Source organism: Hyla sarda, unplaced genomic scaffold (genome assembly GCF_029499605.1).
Source record: "Hyla sarda isolate aHylSar1 unplaced genomic scaffold, aHylSar1.hap1 scaffold_836, whole genome shotgun sequence".
In the NCBI taxonomy this organism is placed as follows: Eukaryota; Metazoa; Chordata; class Amphibia; order Anura; family Hylidae; genus Hyla; species Hyla sarda.
In genome coordinates, this window is record NW_026610863.1 from 130,649 (window position 1) to 150,695 (window position 20,047).

Here is a 20,047-nt window from a genome sequence, read left to right on the forward strand (position 1 = left end):
ATTATATGGGAGGACAGGTTCTCTCTGATCATTATATGGTGACAGGTTCTCTCTGATCATTATATGGGGGGACAGGTTCTCTCTGATCATTATATGGGGGAGCAGGTTCTCTCTGATCATTATATGGGGGGACAGGTTCTCTCTGATCATTATATGGGAGGACAGGTTCTCTCTGATCATTATATGGTGGACAGGTTCTCTCTGACCATTATATGGGGGACAGGTTCTCTCTGATCATTATATGGGGGTAGATTTTCTCTGATCATTATATGGGGGTAGGTTCTCCGATCATTATATGGGAGGACAGGTTCTCTCTGATCATTATATGGGAGGACAGGTTCTCTCTGATCATTATATGGTGACAGGTTCTCTCTGATCATTATATGGGAGGACAGGTTCTCTCTGATCATTATATGGGGGTAGGTTCTCTCTGATCATTATATGGGGACAGGTTCTCTCTGATCATTATATGGTGACAGGTTCTCTCTGATCATTATATGGGGGGACAGGTTCTCTCTGATCATTATATGGGGGAGCAGGTTCTCTCTGATCATTATATGGGGGGACAGGTTCTCTCTGATCATTATATGGGGGTAGATTTTCTCTGATCATTATATGGTGACAGGTTCTCTCTGATCATTATATGGGAGGACAGGTTCTCTCTGATCATTATATGGGGGGGCAGGTTCTCTCTGATCATTATATGGGGGGGGCAGGTTCTCTCTGATCATTCTATGGGGACAGGTTCTCTCTGATCATTATATGGTGACAGGTTCTCTCTGATCATTATATGGTGGACAGGTTCTCTCTGATCATTGTATGGGTGACAGGTTCTCTCTGATCATTATATGGGGGACAGGTTCTCTCTGATCATTATATGGGGGGGTCAGGTTCTCTCTGATCATTATATGGGGGGACAGGTTCTCTCTGATCATTATATGGGAGGACAGGTTCTCTCTGATCATTATATGGATGACAGGTTCTCTCTGATCATTATATGGGGACAGATTCTCTCTGATCATTATATGGGGTGACAGGTTCTCTCTGATCATTATATGGGGGGACAGGTTCTCTCTGATCATTATATGGGGGGACAGGTTCTCTCTGATCATTATATGGTGGGACAGGTTCTCTCTGATCATTATATGGGAGGACAGGTTCTCTCTGATCATTATATGGGAGGGCAGGTTCTCTCTGATCATTATATGGGGGGACAGGTTCTCTCTGATCATTATATGGTGGGACAGGTTCTCTCTGATCATTATATGGGAGGGCAGGTTCTCTCTGATCATTATATGGGAGGGCAGGTTCTCTCTGATCATTATATGGGAGGGCAGGTTCTCTCTGATCATTATATGGGAGGGCAGGTTCTCTCTGATCATTATATGGGGGGACAGGTTCTCTCTGATCATTATATGGGGGGACAGGTTCTCTCTGATCATTATATGGGGACAGGTTCTCTCTGATCATTATATGGGGGACAGGTTCTCTCTGATCATTATATGGGGGGACAGGTTCTCTCTGATCATTATATGGGGACAGGTTCTCTCTGATCATTATATGGGGGACAGGTTCTCTCTGATCATTATATGGGGGTAGGTTCTATTGATCATTATATGGGGGACAGGTTCTCTCTGATCATTATATGGGGAGAGGTTCTGTCTGATCATTATATGGGGGCAGGTTCTCTCTGATCATTATATGGAGGGGACAGGTTCTCTCTGATCATTATATGGGGACAGGTTCTCTCTGATCATTATATGAGAGGACAGGTTCTCTCTGATCAATATATGGGGACAGGTTCTCTCTGATCATTATATGGGTGGACAGGTTCTCTCTGATCATTATATGGGAGGACAGGTTCTCTCTGATCATTATATGGGGACAGGTTCTCTCTGATCATTATATGGGGACAGGTTCTCTCTGATCATTATATGGGGGGACAGGTTCTCTCTGATCATTATATGGGGGAGAGGATCTCTCTGATCATTATATGGGGGTAGGTTCTCTCTGATCATTATATGGTGACAGGTTCTCTCTGATCATTATATGGGGGTAGGTTCTCTCTGATCATTATATGGGGGCAGGTTCTCTCTGATCATTATATGGTGGAACAGGTTCTCTCTGATCATTATATGGGGGACAGGTTCTCTCTGATCATTATATGGGGGTAGGTTCTCTCTGATCATTATATGGTGACAGGTTCTCTCTGATCATTATATGGTGGAACAGGTTCTCTCTGATCATTATATGGGGGGGGCAGGTTCTCTCTGATCATTATATGGGGTAGATTTTCTCTGATCATTATATGGTGACAGGTTCTCTCTGATCATTATATGGGGGCAGGTTCTCTCTGATCATTATATGGGGGGACAGGTTCTCTCTGATCATTATATGGGAGGACAGGTTCTCTCTGATCATTATATGGGGACAGGTTCTCTCTGATCGTTATATGGGAGGGCAGCTTCTCTCTGATCATTGTATGGGAGGACAGGTTCTCTCTGATCATTATATGGGAGGACAGGTTCTCTCTGATCATTATATGGGGACAGGTTCTCTCTGATCATTATATGGTGGGACAGGTTCTCTCTGATCATTATATGGGGGCAGGTTCTCTCTGATCATTATATGGGGGTAGGTTCTCTCTGATCATTATATGGGGGACAGGTTCTCTCTGATCATTATATGGGGGCAGGTTCTCTCTGATCATTATATGGGGGTAGGTTCTCTCTGATCATTATATGGGGACAGGTTCTCTCTGATCATTATATGGGGACAGGTTCTCTCTGATCATTATATGGGAAGACAGGTTCTCTCTGATCATTATATGGGGACAGGTTCTCTCTGATCATTATATGGGGGTAGATTTTCTCTGATCATTATATGGGGGTAGGTTCTCTCTGACCATTATATGGGAAGACAGGTTCTCTCTGACCATTATATGGGAAGACAGGTTCTCTCTGATCATTATATGGGAGGACAGGTTCTCTCTGATCATTATATGGGTGGACAGGTTCTCTCTGATCATTATATGGGGGCAGGTTCTCTCTGATCATTATATGGGAGGGCAGGTTCTCTCTGACCATTATATGGGAAGACAGGTTCTCTCTGATCATTATATGGGGACAGGTTCTCTCTGATCATTATATGGGAGGACAGGTTCTCTCTGATCATTATATGGGAGGACAGGTTCTCTCTGACCATTATATGGGAGGACAGGTTCTCTCTGACCATTATATGGGAGGACAGGTTCTCTCTGATCATTATATGGGTGGACAGGTTCTCTCTGATCATTATATGGGAGGACAGGTTCTCTCTGATCATTATATGGGTGGACAGGTTCTCTCTGATCATTATATGGGGGCAGGTTCTCTCTGATCATTATATGGGAGGACAGGTTCTCTCTGATCATTATATGGGTGGACAGGTTCTCTCTGATCATTATATGGGGGCAGGTTCTCTCTGATCATTATATGGGAGGACAGGTTCTCTCTGATCATTATATGGGTGGACAGGTTCTCTCTGATCATTATACGGGGACAGGTTCTCTCTGATCATTATATGGGGGAGCAGGTTCTCTCTGATCATTATATGGGAGGACAGGTTCTCTCTGATCATTATATGGAGGACAGGTTCTCTCTGATCATTATATGGGAGGACAGGTTCTCTCTGATCATTATATGGGTGACAGGTTCTCTCTGACCATTATATGGGAGGACAGGTTCTCTCTGACCATTATATGGGAGGACAGGTTCTCTCTGATCATTATATGGTGGGACAGGTTCTCTCTGATCATTATATGGGGGTAGATTTTCTCTGATCATTATATGGGGGGACAGGTTCTCTCTGATCATTATATGGGAGGACAGGTTCTCTCTGATCATTATATGGTGACAGGTTCTCTCTGATCATTATATGGGAGGACAGGTTCTCTCTGATCATTATATGGAGGACAGGTTCTCTCTGATCATTATATGGGAGGACAGGTTCTCTCTGATCATTATATGGGAGGACAGGTTCTCTCTGATCATTATATGGGAGGACAGGTTCTCTCTGATCATTATATGGGGACAGGTTCTCTCTGATCATTATATGGGAGGACAGGTTCTCTCTGATCATTATATGGGAGGACAGGCTCTCTCTGATCATTATATGGGTGACAGGTTCTCTCTGATCATTATATGGGGACAGGTTCTCTCTGATCATTATATGGAGGACAGGTTCTCTCTGATCATTATATGGGTGACAGGTTCTCTCTGATCATTATATGGGTGACAGGTTCTCTCTGATCATTATATGGGGACAGGTTCTCTCTGATCATTATATGGGGACAGGTTCTCTCTGATCATTATATGGGAGGACAGGTTCTCTCTGATCATTATATGGGGACAGGTTCTCTCTGATCATTATATGGGGGGCAGGTTCTCTCTGATCATTATATGGGAGGGCAGGTTCTCTCTGATCATTATATGGGGACAGGTTCTCTCTGATCATTATATGGGGACAAGTTCTCTCTGATCATTATATGGGGGTAGGTTCTCTCTGATCATTATATGGGGACAGGTTCTCTCTGATCATTATATGGGGACAGGTTCTCTCTGATCATTATATGGGAATACAGGTTCTCTCTGATCATTATATGGGGACAGGTTCTCTCTGATCATTATATGGGGGTAGATTTTCTCTGATCATTATATGGGGGTAGGTTCTCTCTGACCATTATATGGGAAGACAGGTTCTCTCTGACCATTATATGGGAAGACAGGTTCTCTCTGATCATTATATGGGAGGACAGGCTCTCTCTGATCATTATATGGGAGGACAGGTTCTCTCTGATCATTATATGGGTGGACAGGTTCTCTCTGATCATTATATGGGGGCAGGTTCTCTCTGATCATTATATGGGAGGACAGGTTCTTTCTGATCATTATATGGAGGACAGGTTCTCTCTGATCATTATATGGGAGGACAGGTTCTCTCTGATCATTATATGGGGACAGTTTCTCTCTGATCATTATATGGGAGGACAGGTTCTTTCTGATCATTATATGGAGGACAGGTTCTCTCTGATCATTATATGGGAGGACAGGTTCTCTCTGATCATTATATGGGGGACAGGTTCTCTCTGATCATTATATGGGAGGACAGGTTCTCTCTGATCATTATATGGGGACAGGTTCTCTCTGACCATTATATGGGAAGACAGGTTCTCTCTGATCATTATATGGGGACAGGTTCTCTCTGACCATTATATGGGAGGGCAGGTTCTCTCTGACCATTATATGGGAAGACAGGTTCTCTCTGATCATTATATGGGAGGACAGGTTCTCTCTGATCATTATATGGGGGTAGATTTTCTCTGATCATTATATGGGGGTAGGTTCTCTGATCATTATATGGTGACAGGTTCTCTCTGATCATTATATGGGAGGACAGGTTCTCTCTGATCATTATATGGAGGACAGGTTCTCTCTGATCATTATATGGGAGGACAGGTTCTCTCTGATCATTATATGGGAGGACAGGTTCTCTCTGATCATTATATGGGAGGACAGGTTCTCTCTGATCATTATATGGGAGGACAGGTTCTCTCTGATCATTATATGGGAGGACAGGTTCTCTCTGATCATTATATGGGAGGACAGGTTCTCTCTGATCATTATATGGGGACAGGTTCTCTCTGATCATTATATGGGTGACAGGTTCTCTCTGATCATTATATGGGGACAGGTTCTCTCTGATCATTATATGGGGACAGGTTCTCTCTGATCATTATATGGGAGGACAGGTTCTCTCTGATCATTATATGGGGACAGGTTCTCTCTGATCATTATATGGGGGGGCAGGTTCTCTCTGATCATTATATGTGAGGGCAGGTTCTCTCTGATCATTATATGGGGACAGGTTCTCTCTGATCATTATATGGGGACAAGTTCTCTCTGATCATTATATGGGAGGGCAGGTTCTCTCTGATCATTATATGGGTGGACAGGTTCTCTCTGATCATTATATGGGGACAAGTTCTCTCTGATCATTATATGGGAGGACAGGTTCTCTCTGATCATTATATGGGAGGGCAGGTTCTCTCTGATCATTATATGGGTGGACAGGTTCTCGCTGATCATTATATGGGGACAGGTTCTCTCTGATCATTATATGGGGACAGGTTCTCTCTGATCATTATATGGTGGACAGGTTCTCTCTGATCATTATATGGGAGGGCAGGTTCTCTCTGATCATTATATGGGGGACAGGTTCTCTCTGATCATTATATGGGAGGACAGGTTCTCTCTGATCATTGTATGGGAGGACAGGTTCTCTCTGATCATTATATGGGGGACAGGTTCTCTCTGATCATTATATGGGAGGACAGGTTCTCTCTGATCATTATATGGGAGGACAGGTTCTCTCTGATCATTGTATGGGAGGGCAGGTTCTCTCTGATCATTATATGGGGACAGGTTCTCTCTGATCATTCTATGGGGACAGGTTCTCTCTGATCATTATATGGGGACAAGTTCTCTCTGATCATTATATGGTGGACAGGTTCTCTCTGATCATTATATGGGGACAGGTTCTCTCTGATCATTATATGGGGGCAGGTTCTCTCTGATCATTATATGGGGACAAGTTCTCTCTGATCATTATATGGGAGGGCATGTTCTCTCTGATCATTATATGGGGACAAGTTCTCTCTGATCATTATATGGGAGGGCAGGTTCTCTCTGATCGTTATATGGTGGACAGGTTCTCTCTGATCATTATATGGGAGGGCAGGTTCTCTCTGATCATTATATGGGGGACAGGTTCTCTCTGATCATTATATGGGAGGACAGGTTCTCTCTGATCATTATATGGGAGGACAGGTTCTCTCTGATCATTATATGGGGACAGGTTCTCTCTGATCATTATATGGCGGGACAGGTTCTCTCTGATCATTATATGGGGACAGGTTCTCTCTGATCATTATATGGGGACAGGTTCTCTCTGATCATTATATGGGGACAGGTTCTCTCTGATCATTTTATGGGGGCAGGTTCTCTCTGATCATTATATGGGGGGGCAGGTTCTCTCTGATCATTATATGGGGACAGGTTCTCTCTGATCATTATATGGCGGGACAGGTTCTCTCTGATCATTATATGGGGGGGCAGGTTCTCTCTGATCATTCTATGGGGACAGGTTCTCTCTGATCATTATATGGGTGACAGGTTCTCTCTGATCATTATATGGGGACAGGTTCTCTCTGATCATTATATGGGAGGACAGGTTCTCTCTGATCATTATATGAGGACAGGTTCTCTCTGATCATTATATGGGAGGACAGGTTCTCTCTGATCATTATATGGGGACAGGTTCTCTCTGATCATTGTATGGGAGGACAGGTTCTCTCTGATCATTATATGGGAGGACAGGTTCTCTCTGATCATTATATGGGGACAGGTTCTCTCTGATCATTATATGGGGGACAGGTTCTCTCTGATCATTATATGGGGGGACAGGTTCTCTCTGATCATTATATGGGGACAGGTTCTCTCTGATCATTATATGGGGGGGCAGGTTCTCTCTGATCATTATATGGGAGGACAGGTTCTCTCTGATCATTATATGGGGACAGGTTCTCTCTGATCATTATATGGGGGGGCAGGTTCTCTCTGATCATTATATGGGAGGACAGGTTCTCTCTGATCATTATATGGGGACAGGTTCTCTCTGATCATTATATGGGTGACAGGTTCTCTCTGATCATTATATGGTGACAGGTTCTCTCTGATCATTATATGGGTGGACAGGTTCTCTCTGATCATTATATGGGAGGGCAGGTTCTCTCTGATCATTATATGGGGGACAGGTTCTCTCTGATCATTATATGGTGGACAGGTTCTCTCTGATCATTATATGGGAGGACAGGTTCTCTCTGATCATTATATGGGGACAGGTTCTCTCTGATCATTATATGGCGGGACAGGTTCTCTCTGATCATTCTATGGGAGGACAGGCTCTCTCTGATCATTATATGGGGGGGCAGGTTCTCTCTGATCATTATATGGGGACAGGTTCTCTCTGATCATTATATGGGGACAGGTTCTCTCTGATCATTATATGGGGGTAGGTTCTCTCTGATCATTATATGGTGGACAGGTTCTCTCTGATCATTATATGGTGACAGGTTCTCTCTGATCATTATATGGGGGGACAGGTTCTCTCTGATCATTATATGGTGACAGGTTCTCTCTGATCATTATATGGGGGGGCAGGTTCTCTCTGATCATTATATGGGGGCAGGCAGGTTCTCTCTGATCATTCTATGGGGACAGGTTCTCTCTGATCATTATATGGTGACAGGTTCTCTCTGATCATTATATGGGGGCAGGTTCTCTCTGATCATTATATGGACGACAGGTTCTCTCTGATCATTATATGGGGACAGGTTCTCTCTGATCATTATATGGGTGACAGGTTCTCTCTGATCATTATATGGGAGGGCAGGTTCTCTCTGATCATTATATGGGAGGGCAGGTTCTCTCTGATCATTATATGGGGACAGGTTCTCTCTGATCATTATATGGGAGGACAGGTTCTCTCTGATCATTATATGGGAGGACAGGTTCTCTCTGATCATCATATGGTGGACAGGTTCTCTCTGATCATTATATGGGAGGACAGGTTCTCTCTGATCATTATATGGGGACAGGTTCTCTCTGATCATTATATGGGAGGACAGGTTCTCTCTGATCATTATATGGGAGGACAGGTTCTCTCTGATCATTATATGGGAGGACAGGTTCTCTCTGATCATTATATGGGAGGACAGGTTCTCTCTGATCATTATATGGGGACAGGTTCTCTCTGATCATTATATGGGGGACAGGTTCTCTCTGATCATTATATGGGAGGACAGGTTCTCTCTGATCATTATATGGGTGGACAGGTTCTCTCTGATCATTATATGGGAGGACAGGTTCTCTCTGATCATTATATGGTGGACAGGTTCTCTCTGATCATTATATGGGAGGACAGGTTCTCTCTGATCATTATATGGGGACAGGTTCTCTCTGATCATTATATGGCGGGACAGGTTCTCTCTGATCATTATATGGTGGACAGGTTCTCTCTGATCATTATATGGTGACAGGTTCTCTCTGATCATTATATGGGGACAGGTTCTCTCTGATCATTATATGGGAGGACAGGTTCTCTCTGACCATTATATGGGGGACAGGTTCTCTCTGATCATTATATGGGGGTAGATTTTCTCTGATCATTATATGGGGGTAGGTTCTCCGATCATTATATGGGGACAGGTTCTCTCTGATCATTATATGGGAGGACAGGTTCTCTCTGATCATTATATGGTGACAGGTTCTCTCTGATCATTATATGGGGACAGGTTCTCTCTGATCATTATATGGGGACAGGTTCTCTCTGATCATTATATGGGGGGACAGGTTCTCTCTGATCATTATATGGGGGAGCAGGTTCTCTCTGAACATTATATGGGGGGACAGGTTCTCTCTGATCATTATATGGGGGTAGATTTTCTCTGATCATTATATGGGGGGACAGGTTCTCTCTGATCATTATATGGGGGACAGGTTCTCTCTGATCATTATATGGGGACAGGTTCTCTCTGATCATTATATGGGGGGACAGGTTCTCTCTGATCATTATATGGGGGAGCAGGTTCTCTCTGATCATTATATGGGAGGACAGGTTCTCTCTGATCATTATATGGGAGGACAGGTTCTCTCTGATCATCATATGGTGGACAGGTTCTCTCTGATCATTATATGGGAGGACAGGTTCTCTCTGATCATTATATGGGGACAGGTTCTCTCTGATCATTATATGGGAGGACAGGTTCTCTCTGATCATTATATGGGAGGACAGGTTCTCTCTGATCATTATATGGGAGGACAGGTTCTCTCTGATCATTATATGGGAGGACAGGTTCTCTCTGATCATTATATGGGAGGACAGGTTCTCTCTGATCATTATATGGGGACAGGTTCTCTCTGATCATTATATGGGGACAGGTTCGCTCTGATCATTATATGGGGGTAGGTTCTCTCTGATCATTATATGGTGGACAGGTTCTCTCTGATCATTATATGGTGACAGGTTCTCTCTGATCATTATATGGGGACAGGTTCTCTCTGATCATTATATGGGAGGACAGGTTCTCTCTGACCATTATATGGGGGACAGGTTCTCTCTGATCATTATATGGGGGTAGATTTTCTCTGATCATTATATGGGGGTATGGTGACAGGTTCTCTCTGATCATTATATGGGAGGACAGGTTCTCTCTGATCATTATATGGTGACAGGTTCTCTCTGATCATTATATGGGGACAGGTTCTCTCTGATCATTATATGGGGACAGGTTCTCTCTGATCATTATATGGGGGGACAGGTTCTCTCTGATCATTATATGGGGGAGCAGGTTCTCTCTGATCATTATATGGGAGGACAGGTTCTCTCTGATCATTATATGGGGGGGCAGGTTCTCTCTGATCATTATATGGGGGGGGCAGGTTCTCTCTGATCATTATATGGGGACAGGTTCTCTCTGATCATTATATGGGGACAGGTTCTCTCTGATCATTATATGGGGGGACAGGTTCTCTCTGATCATTATATGGGGGAGCAGGTTCTCTCTGATCATTATATGGGAGGACAGGTTCTCTCTGATCATTATATGGGGGGGCAGGTTCTCTCTGATCATTATATGGGGGAGCAGGTTCTCTCTGATCATTATATGGGAGGACAGGTTCTCTCTGATCATTATATGGGTGGACAGGTTCTCTCTGATCATTATATGGAGGACAGGTTCTCTCTGATCATTATATGGGTGGACAGGTTCTCTCTGATCATTATATGGGAGGACAGGTTCTCTCTGATCATTATATGGGGGGGCAGGTTCTCTCTGATCATTATATGGGGGGGGCAGGTTCTCTCTGATCATTCTATGGGGACAGGTTCTCTCTGATCATTATATGGTGACAGGTTCTCTCTGATCATTATATGGGAGGACAGGTTCTCTCTGATCATTATATGGGTGACAGGTTTTCTCTGATCATTATATGGGGGGGTCAGGTTCTCTCTGATCATTATATGGGAGGACAGGTTCTCTCTGATCATTACATGGGGGACAGGTTCTCTCTGATCATTATATGGGAGGACAGGTTCTCTCTGATCATTATATGGGTGACAGGTTCTCTCTGATCATTATATGGGGGGACAGGTTCTCTCTGATCATTATATGGGGGACAGGTTCTCTCTGATCATTATATGGTGGGACAGGCTCTCTCTGATCATTATAAGGGGACAGGTTCTCTCTGATCATTATATGGTGGGACAGGCTCTCTCTGATCATTATAAGAGGACAGGTTCTCTCTGATCATTATATGGGGACAGGTTCTCTCTGATCATTATATGGGAGGGCAGGTTCTCTCTGATCATTATATGGGAGGGCAGGTTCTCTCTGATCATTATATGGGAGGGCAGGTTCTCTTTGATCATTATATGGGAGGGCAGGTTCTCTCTGATCATTATATGGGGGGACAGGTTCTCTCTGATCATTATATGGGGGGACAGGTTCTCTCTGATCATTATATGGGTGACAGGTTCTCTCTGATCATTATATGGGGAGAGGTTCTCTCTGATCATTATATGGGGGCAGGTTCTCTCTGATCATTATATGGAGGGGACAGGTTCTCTCTGATCATTATATGGGGACAGGTTCTCTCTGATCATTATATGGGAGGACAGGTTCTCTCTGATCAATATATGGGGACAGGTTCTCTCTGATCATTATATGGGTGGACAGGTTCTCTCTGATCATTATATGGGAGGACAGGTTCTCTCTGATCATTATATGGAGGACAGGTTCTCTCTGATCATTATATGGGGGGGCAGGTTCTCTCTAATCATTATATGGGGACAGGTTCTCTCTGATCATTATATGGGAGGACAGGTTCTCTCTGATCATTATATGGGGACAGGTTCTCTCTGATCATTATATGGGGACAGGTTCTCTCTGATCATTATATGGGGGGACAGGTTCTCTCTGATCATTATATGGGGGACAGGTTCTCTCTGATCATTATATGGGGGAGAGGTTCTCTCTGATCATTATATGGGGGTAGGTTCTCTCTGATCATTATATGGTGGAACAGGTTCTCTCTGATCATTATATGGGGGACAGGTTCTCTCTGATCATTATATGGGGGAGAGGTTCTCTCTGATCATTATATGGGGGTAGGTTCTCTCTGATCATTATATGGTGGAACAGGTTCTCTCTGATCATTATATGGGGGGGGGGCAGGTTCTCTCTGATCATTATATGGGGGGACAGGTTCTCTTTGATCATTATATGGGAGGACAGGTTCTCTCTGATCATTATATGGGGACAGGTTCTCTCTGATCATTATATGGGAGGGCAGGTTCTCTCTGATCATTGTATGGGAGGACAGGTTCTCTCTGGTCATTGTATGGGAGGACAGGTTCTCTCTGATCATTATATGGATGACAGGTTCTCTCTGATCATTATATGGGGACAGGTTCTCTCTGATCATTATATGGGGACAGGTTCTCTCTGATCATTATATGGGAGGACAGGTTCTCTCTGATCATTATATAGGGACAGGTTCTCTCTGATCATTATATGGTGACAGGTTCTCTCTGATCATTATATGGGGGCAGGTTCTCTCTGATCATTATATGGGGACAGGTTCTCTCTGATTATTATATGGGGGACAGGTTCTCTCTGATCATTATATGGGGGCAGGTTCTCTCTGATCATTATATGGTGACAGGTTCTCTCTGATCATTATATGGGAGGACAGTTTCTCTCTGATCATTATATGGGGGGGCAGGTTCTCTCTGATCATTATATGGGAGGGCAGGTTCTCTCTGATCATTATATGGTGACAGGTTCTCTCTGATCATTATATGGTGACAGGTTCTCTCTGATTATTATATGGGGGACAGGTTCTCTCTGATCATTATATGGGGGGGGCAGGTTTTCTCTGATCATTATATGGGGACAGGTTCTCTCTGATCATTATATGGGGGTAGGTTCTCTCTGATCATTATATGGGGGACAGGTTCTCTCTGATCATTATATGGGGGACAGGTTCTCTCTGATCATTATATGGGGGACAGGTTCTCTCTGATCATTATATGGGGGTAGGTTCTCTCTGATCATTATATGGGAGGACAGGTTCTCTCTGATCATTATATGGGGGACAGGTTCTCTCTGATCATTATATGGGGGAGAGGTTCTCTCTGATCATTATATGGGAGGACAGGTTCTCTCTGATCATTATATGGGGACAGGTTCTCTCTGATCATTATATGGGGACAGGTTCTCTCTGATCATTATATGGGGGACAGGTTCTCTCTGATCATTATATGGGGACAGGTTCTCTCTGATTATTATATGGGAGGACAGGTTCTCTCTGATCATTATATGGGGGTAGGTTCTCTCTGATCATTATATGGGAGGGCAGGTTCTCTCTGATCATTATATGGGGACAGGTTCTCTCTGATCATTATATGGGAGGACAGGTTCTCTCTGATCATTATATGGGAGGGCAGGTTCTCTCTAATCATTATATGGGGACAGGTTCTCTCTGATCATTATATGGGGACAGGTTCTCTCTGATCATTATATGGGGACAGGTTCTCTTTGATCATTATATTGGGCAGGTTCCCTCTGATGATTGGGGCAGGTTCCCTCTGATGATTGGGACAGGTTCCCTCTGATGATTGGGGCAGGTTCCCTCTGATGATTGGGGCAGGCTCCCTCTGATGATTGGGACAGGTTCCCTCTGATGATTGGGGCAGGTTCCCTCTGATGATTGGGACAGGTTCCCTCTGATGATTGGGGCAGGTTTCCTCTGATGATTGGGGCAGGTTCCCTCTGATGATTGGGACAGGTTCCCTCTGATGATTGGGGCAGGTTCCCTCTGATGATTGGGGCAGGTTCCCTCTGATGATTGGGGCAGGTTCCCTCTGATGATTGGGGCAGGTTCCCTCTGATGATTGGGACAGGTTCCCTCTGATGATTGGGGCAGGTTCCCTCTGATGATTGGGGCAGGTTCCCTCTGATGATTGGGGCAGGTTCCCTCTGATGATTGGGGCAGGTTCCCTCTGATGATTGGGGCAGGTTCCCTCTGATGATTGGGACAGGTTCCCTGTGATGATTGGGGCAGGTTCCCTCTGATGATTGGGGCAGGTTCCCTCTGATGATTGGGACAGGTTCCCTCTGATGATTGGGGCCGGTTCCCTCTGATGATTGGGGCAGGTTCCCTCTGATGATTGGGGCAGGTTCCCTCTGATGATTGGGACAGGTTCCCTCTGATGATTGGGGCAGGTTCCCTCTGATGATTGGGGCAGGTTCCCTCTGATGATTGGGACAGGTTCCCTCTGATGATTGGGGCAGGTTCCCTCTGATGATTGGGGCAGGTTCCCTCTGATGATTGGGGCAGGTTCCCTCTGATGATTGGGGCAGGTTCCCTCTGATGATTGGGACAGGTATCCTCTGATGATTGGGGCAGGTTCCCTCTGATGATTGGGGCAGGTTCCCTCTGATGATTGGGGCAGGTTCCCTCTGATGATTGGGGCAGGTTCCCTCTGATGATTGGGGCAGGTTCCCTCTGATGATTGGGACAGGTTCCCTCTGATGATTGGGGCAGGTTCCCTCTGATGATTGGGGCAGGTTCCCTCTGATGATTGGGACAGGTTCCCTCTGATGATTGGGGCAGGTTCCCTCTGATGATTGGGGCAGGTTCCCTCTGATGATTGGGGCAGGTTCCCTCTGATGATTGGGGCAGGTATCCTCTGATGATTGGGGCAGGTTCCCTCTGATGATTGGGGCAGGTTCCCTCTGATGATTGGGACAGGTTCCCTCTGATGATTGGGACAGGTTCCCTCTGATGATTGGGACAGGTTCCCTCTGATGATTGGGGCAGGTTCCCTCTGATGATTGGGACAGGTTCCCTCTGATGATTGGGACAGGTTCCCTCTGATGATTGGGGCAGGTTCCCTCTGATGATTGGGACAGGTTCCCTCTGATGATTGGGGCAGGTTCCCTCTGATGATTGGGGCAGGTTCCCTCTGATGATTGGGACAGGTTCCCTCTGATGATTGGGGCAGGTTCCCTCTGATGATTGGGGCAGGTTCCCTCTGATGATTGGGGCAGGTTCCCTCTGATGATTGGGGCAGGTTCCCTCTGATGATTGGGGCAGGTTCCCTTTGATGATTGGGGGACAGGTTCCCTCTGATGATTGGGGCAGGTTCCCTCTGATGATTGGGACAGGTTCCCTCTGATGATTGGGACAGGTTCCCTCTGATGATTGGGGCAGGTTCCCTCTGATGATTGGGGCAGGTTCCCTCTGATGATTGGGGCAGGTTCCCTCTGATGATTGGGACAGGTTCCCTCTGATGATTGGGGCAGGTTCCCTCTGATGATTGGGACAGGTTCCCTCTGATGATTGGGACAGGTTCCCTCTGATGATTGGGGCAGGTTCCCTCTGATGATTGGGACAGGTTCCCTCTGATGATTGGGACAGGTTCCCTCTGATGATTGGGGCAGGTTCCCTCTGATGATTGGGGCAGGTTCCCTCTGATGATTGGGGCAGGTTCCCTCTGATGATTGGGACAGGTTCCCTCTGATGATTGGGGCAGGTTCCCTCTGATGATTGGGGCAGGTTCCCTCTGATGATTGGGGCAGGTTCCCTCTGATGATTGGGGCAGGTATCCTCTGATGATTGGGGCAGGTTCCCTCTGATGATTGGGGCAGGTTCCCTCTGATGATTGGGACAGGTTCCCTCTGATGATTGGGACAGGTTCCCTCTGATGATTGGGACAGGTTCCCTCTGATGATTGGGGCAGGTTCCCTCTGATGATTGGGACAGGTTCCCTCTGATGATTGGGACAGGTTCCCTCTGATGATTGGGGCAGGTTCCCTCTGATGATTGGGACAGGTTCCCTCTGATGATTGGGGCAGGTTCCCTCTGATGATTGGGGCAGGTTCCCTCTGATGATTGGGACAGGTTCCCTCTGATGATTGGGGCAGGTTCCCTCTGATGATTGGGGCAGGTTCCCTCTGATGATTGGGGCAGGTTCCCTCTGATGATTGGGCAGGTTCCCTCTGATGATTGGGACAGGTTCCCTCTGATGATTGGGGCAGGTTCCCTCTGATGATTGGGGCAGGTTCCCTCTGATGATTGGGGCAGGTTCCCTCTGATGATTGGGGCAGGTTCCCTCTGATGATTGGGGCAGGTTCCCTTTGATGATTGGGACAGGTTCCCTCTGATGATTGGGGCAGGTTCCCTCTGATGATTGGGACAGGTTCCCTCTGATGATTGGGACAGGTTCCCTCTGATGATTGGGGCAGGTTCCCTCTGATGATTGGGGCAGGTTCCCTCTGATGATTGGGGCAGGTTCCCTCTGATGATTGGGACAGGTTCCCTCTGATGATTGGGGCAGGTTCCCTCTGATGATTGGGGCAGGTTCCCTCTGATGATTGGGGCAGGTTCCCTCTGATGATTGGGGCAGGTTCCCTCTGATGATTGGGGCAGGTTCCCTCTGATGATTGGGGCAGGTTCCCTCTGATGATTGGGACAGGTTCCCTCTGATGATTGGGGCAGGTTCCCTCTGATGATTGGGGCAGGTTCCCTCTGATGATTGGGACAGGTTCCCTCTGATGATTGGGCAGGTTCCCTCTGATGATTGGGACAGGTTCCCTCTGATGATTGGGGCAGGTTCCCTCTGATGATTGGGGCAGGTTCCCTCTGATGATTGGGGCAGGTTCCCTCTGATGATTGGGGCAGGTTCCCTCTGATGATTGGGGCAGGTTCCCTCTGATGATTGGGGCAGGTTCCCTTTGATGATTGGGACAGGTTCCCTCTGATGATTGGGGCAGGTTCCCTCTGATGATTGGGACAGGTTCCCTCTGATGATTGGGACAGGTTCCCTCTGATGATTGGGGCAGGTTCCCTCTGATGATTGGGGCAGGTTCCCTCTGATGATTGGGGCAGGTTCCCTCTGATGATTGGGACAGGTTCCCTCTGATGATTGGGGCAGGTTCCCTCTGATGATTGGGGCAGGTTCCCTCTGATGATTGGGGCAGGTTCCCTCTGATGATTGGGGCAGGTTCCCTCTGATGATTGGGGCAGGTTCCCTCTGATGATTGGGGCAGGTTCCCTCTGATGATTGGGACAGGTTCCCTCTGATGATTGGGGCAGGTTCCCTCTGATGATTGGGGCAGGTTCCCTCTGATGATTGGGGCAGGTTCCCTCTGATGATTGGGGCAGGTTCCCTCTGATGATTGGGACAGGTTCCCTCTGATGATTGGGGCAGGTTCCCTCTGATGATTGGGGCAGGTTCCCTCTGATGATTGGGGCAGGTTCCCTCTGATGATTGGGGCAGGTTCCCTCTGATGATTGGGGCAGGTTCCCTCTGATGATTGGGGCAGGTTCCCTCTGATGATTGGGGCAGGTTCCCTCTGATGATTGGGACAGGTTCCCTCTGATGATTGGGGCAGGTTCCCTCTGATGATTGGGGCAGGTTCCCTCTGATGATTGGGGCAGGTTCCCTCTGATGATTGGGGCAGGTTCCCTCTGATGATTGGGGCAGGTTCCCTCTGATGATTGGGGCAGGTTCCCTCTGATGATTGGGGCAGGTTCCCTCTGATGATTGGGACAGGTTCCCTCTGATGATTGGGGCAGGTTCCCTCTGATGATTGGGGCAGGTTCCCTCTGATGATTGGGACAGGTTCCCTCTGATGATTGGGGCAGGTTCCCTCTGATGATTGGGGCAGGTTCCCTCTGATGATTGGGGCAGGTTCCCTCTGATGATTGGGACAGGTTCCCTCTGATGATTGGGGCAGGTTCCCTCTGATGATTGGGGCAGGTTCCCTCTGATGATTGGGGCAGGTTCCCTCTGATGATTGGGACAGTCTCTGGGGATTGGTTCTCTGTAATCTATAAGATCTAATTACAGTATATTTCCATGTGACTGATATAAGTATATAAGAGAGAAGAGTAAGTGCTGCAGCCATCACCTCCCCAGGGTCACTTACCTGTAGAGTTGACGGTGATGTCTTGTGGCTCCTCAGATCATGTCCTGGTTGCAGGTGTGGGATATATATATAGGTGCAGGGACACCCACCTATGGGTGCAGACATATCCATGGTCCCTCCCAACAGCTGGTGCCTGGAGCAAGGACGAGTCCTTAACTGTCAGCCTGAGGGACCGAAAAGAAAAACAGAGACAATTGATGTAAATAATGTAAGACAGGAACAAGTGATAGATAACAAGTGATAGATAACAAGTGATAGATAACAAGTGATAGATAACAAGTGATAGATAACAAGTGATAGATAACAAGTGATAGATAACAAGTGATAGATAACAAGTGATAGATAACAAGTGATAGATAACAAGTGATAGATAACAAGTGATATAAAACAAGTGATAGATAACAAGTGATAGATAACAAGTGATAGATAACAAGTGATATATAACAAGTGATAGATAACAAGTGATAGAAAACAAGTGATAGATAACAAGTGATAGATAACAAGTGATATATAACAAGTGATAGATAACAAGTGATAGATAACAAGTGATAGATAACAAGTGATATAAAACAAGTGATATATAACAAGTGATATATAACAAGTGATAGATAACAAGTGATATAAAACAAGTGATATATAACAAGTGATATATAACAAGTGATAGATAACAAGTGATAGATAACAAGTGATAGAAAACAAGTGATAGATAACAAGTGATAGATAACAAGTGATATATAACAAGTGATAGATAACAAGTGATAGATAACAAGTGATAGATAACAAGTGATAGATAACAAGTGATATAAAACAAGTGATAGATAACAAGTGATAGATAACAAGTGATAGATAACAAGTGATAGATAACAAGTGATAGATAACAAGTGATAGATAACAAGTGATAGATAACAAGTGATATAAAACAAGTGATAGATAACAAGTGATAGATAACAAGTGATAGATAACAAGTGATATAAAACAAGTGATATATAACAAGTGATAGATAACAAGTGATAGATAACAAGTGATAGATAACAAGTGATAGATAACAAGTGATAGAAAACAAACAAGTGATAGATAACAAGTGATAGATAACAAGTGATAGATAACAAGTGATAGATAACAAGTGATATAAAACAAGTGATAGATAACAAGTGATAGATAACAAGTGATATAAAACAAGTGATAGATAACAAGTGATAGATAACAAGTGATAGATAACAAGTGATAGATAACAAGTGATAGATAACAAGTGATATAAAACAAGTGATAGATAACAAGTGATAGATAACAAGTGATAGATAACAAGTGATAGATAACAAGTGATATAAAACAAGTGATAGATAACAAGTGATAGATAACAAGTGATAGATAACAAGTGATAGATAACAAGTGATAGATAACAAGTGATAGATAACAAGTGATAGAAAACAAGTGATAGATAACAAGTGATATAAAACAAGTGATATATAACAAGTGATAGATAACAAGTGATAGATAACAAGTGATAGATAACAAGTGATATAAAACAAGTGATATATAACAAGTGATATATAACAAGTGATAGATAACAAGTTACATAGTTACATAGTTAGTATGGTTGAAAAAAGACATACGTCCATCAAGTCCAACCAGATAACAAGTGATAGATAACAAGTGATAGATAACAAGTGATAGATAACAAGTGATATAAAACAAGTGATATATAACAAGTGATATATAACAAGTGATAGATAACAAGTGATAGATAACAAGTGATATAAAACAAGTGATATATAACAAGTGATAGATAACAAGTGATAGATAACAAGTGATAGATAACAAGTGATAGATAACAAGTGATAGATAACAAGTGATAGATAACAAGTGATAGATAACAAGTGATAGATAACAAGTGATAGATAACAAGTGATAGATAACAAGTGATATATAACAAGTGATAGATAACAAGTGATA

At 44.8% G+C, this 20,047-nt stretch overlaps 1 protein-coding gene across 1 annotated transcript in view; it reads right to left on the reverse strand.

The window, feature by feature from the left end:
* Positions 1-18,258, reverse strand: part of LOC130347378 (carbonic anhydrase 4-like) — a gene marked incomplete at its 5' end in the record, with an annotated part of 83,676 nt that extends 65,418 nt beyond the window's left edge. The window contains 1 exon segment of the mRNA XM_056554657.1: positions 18,095-18,258.
* Between the last annotated feature and the right edge of the window lie 1,789 nt (positions 18,259-20,047).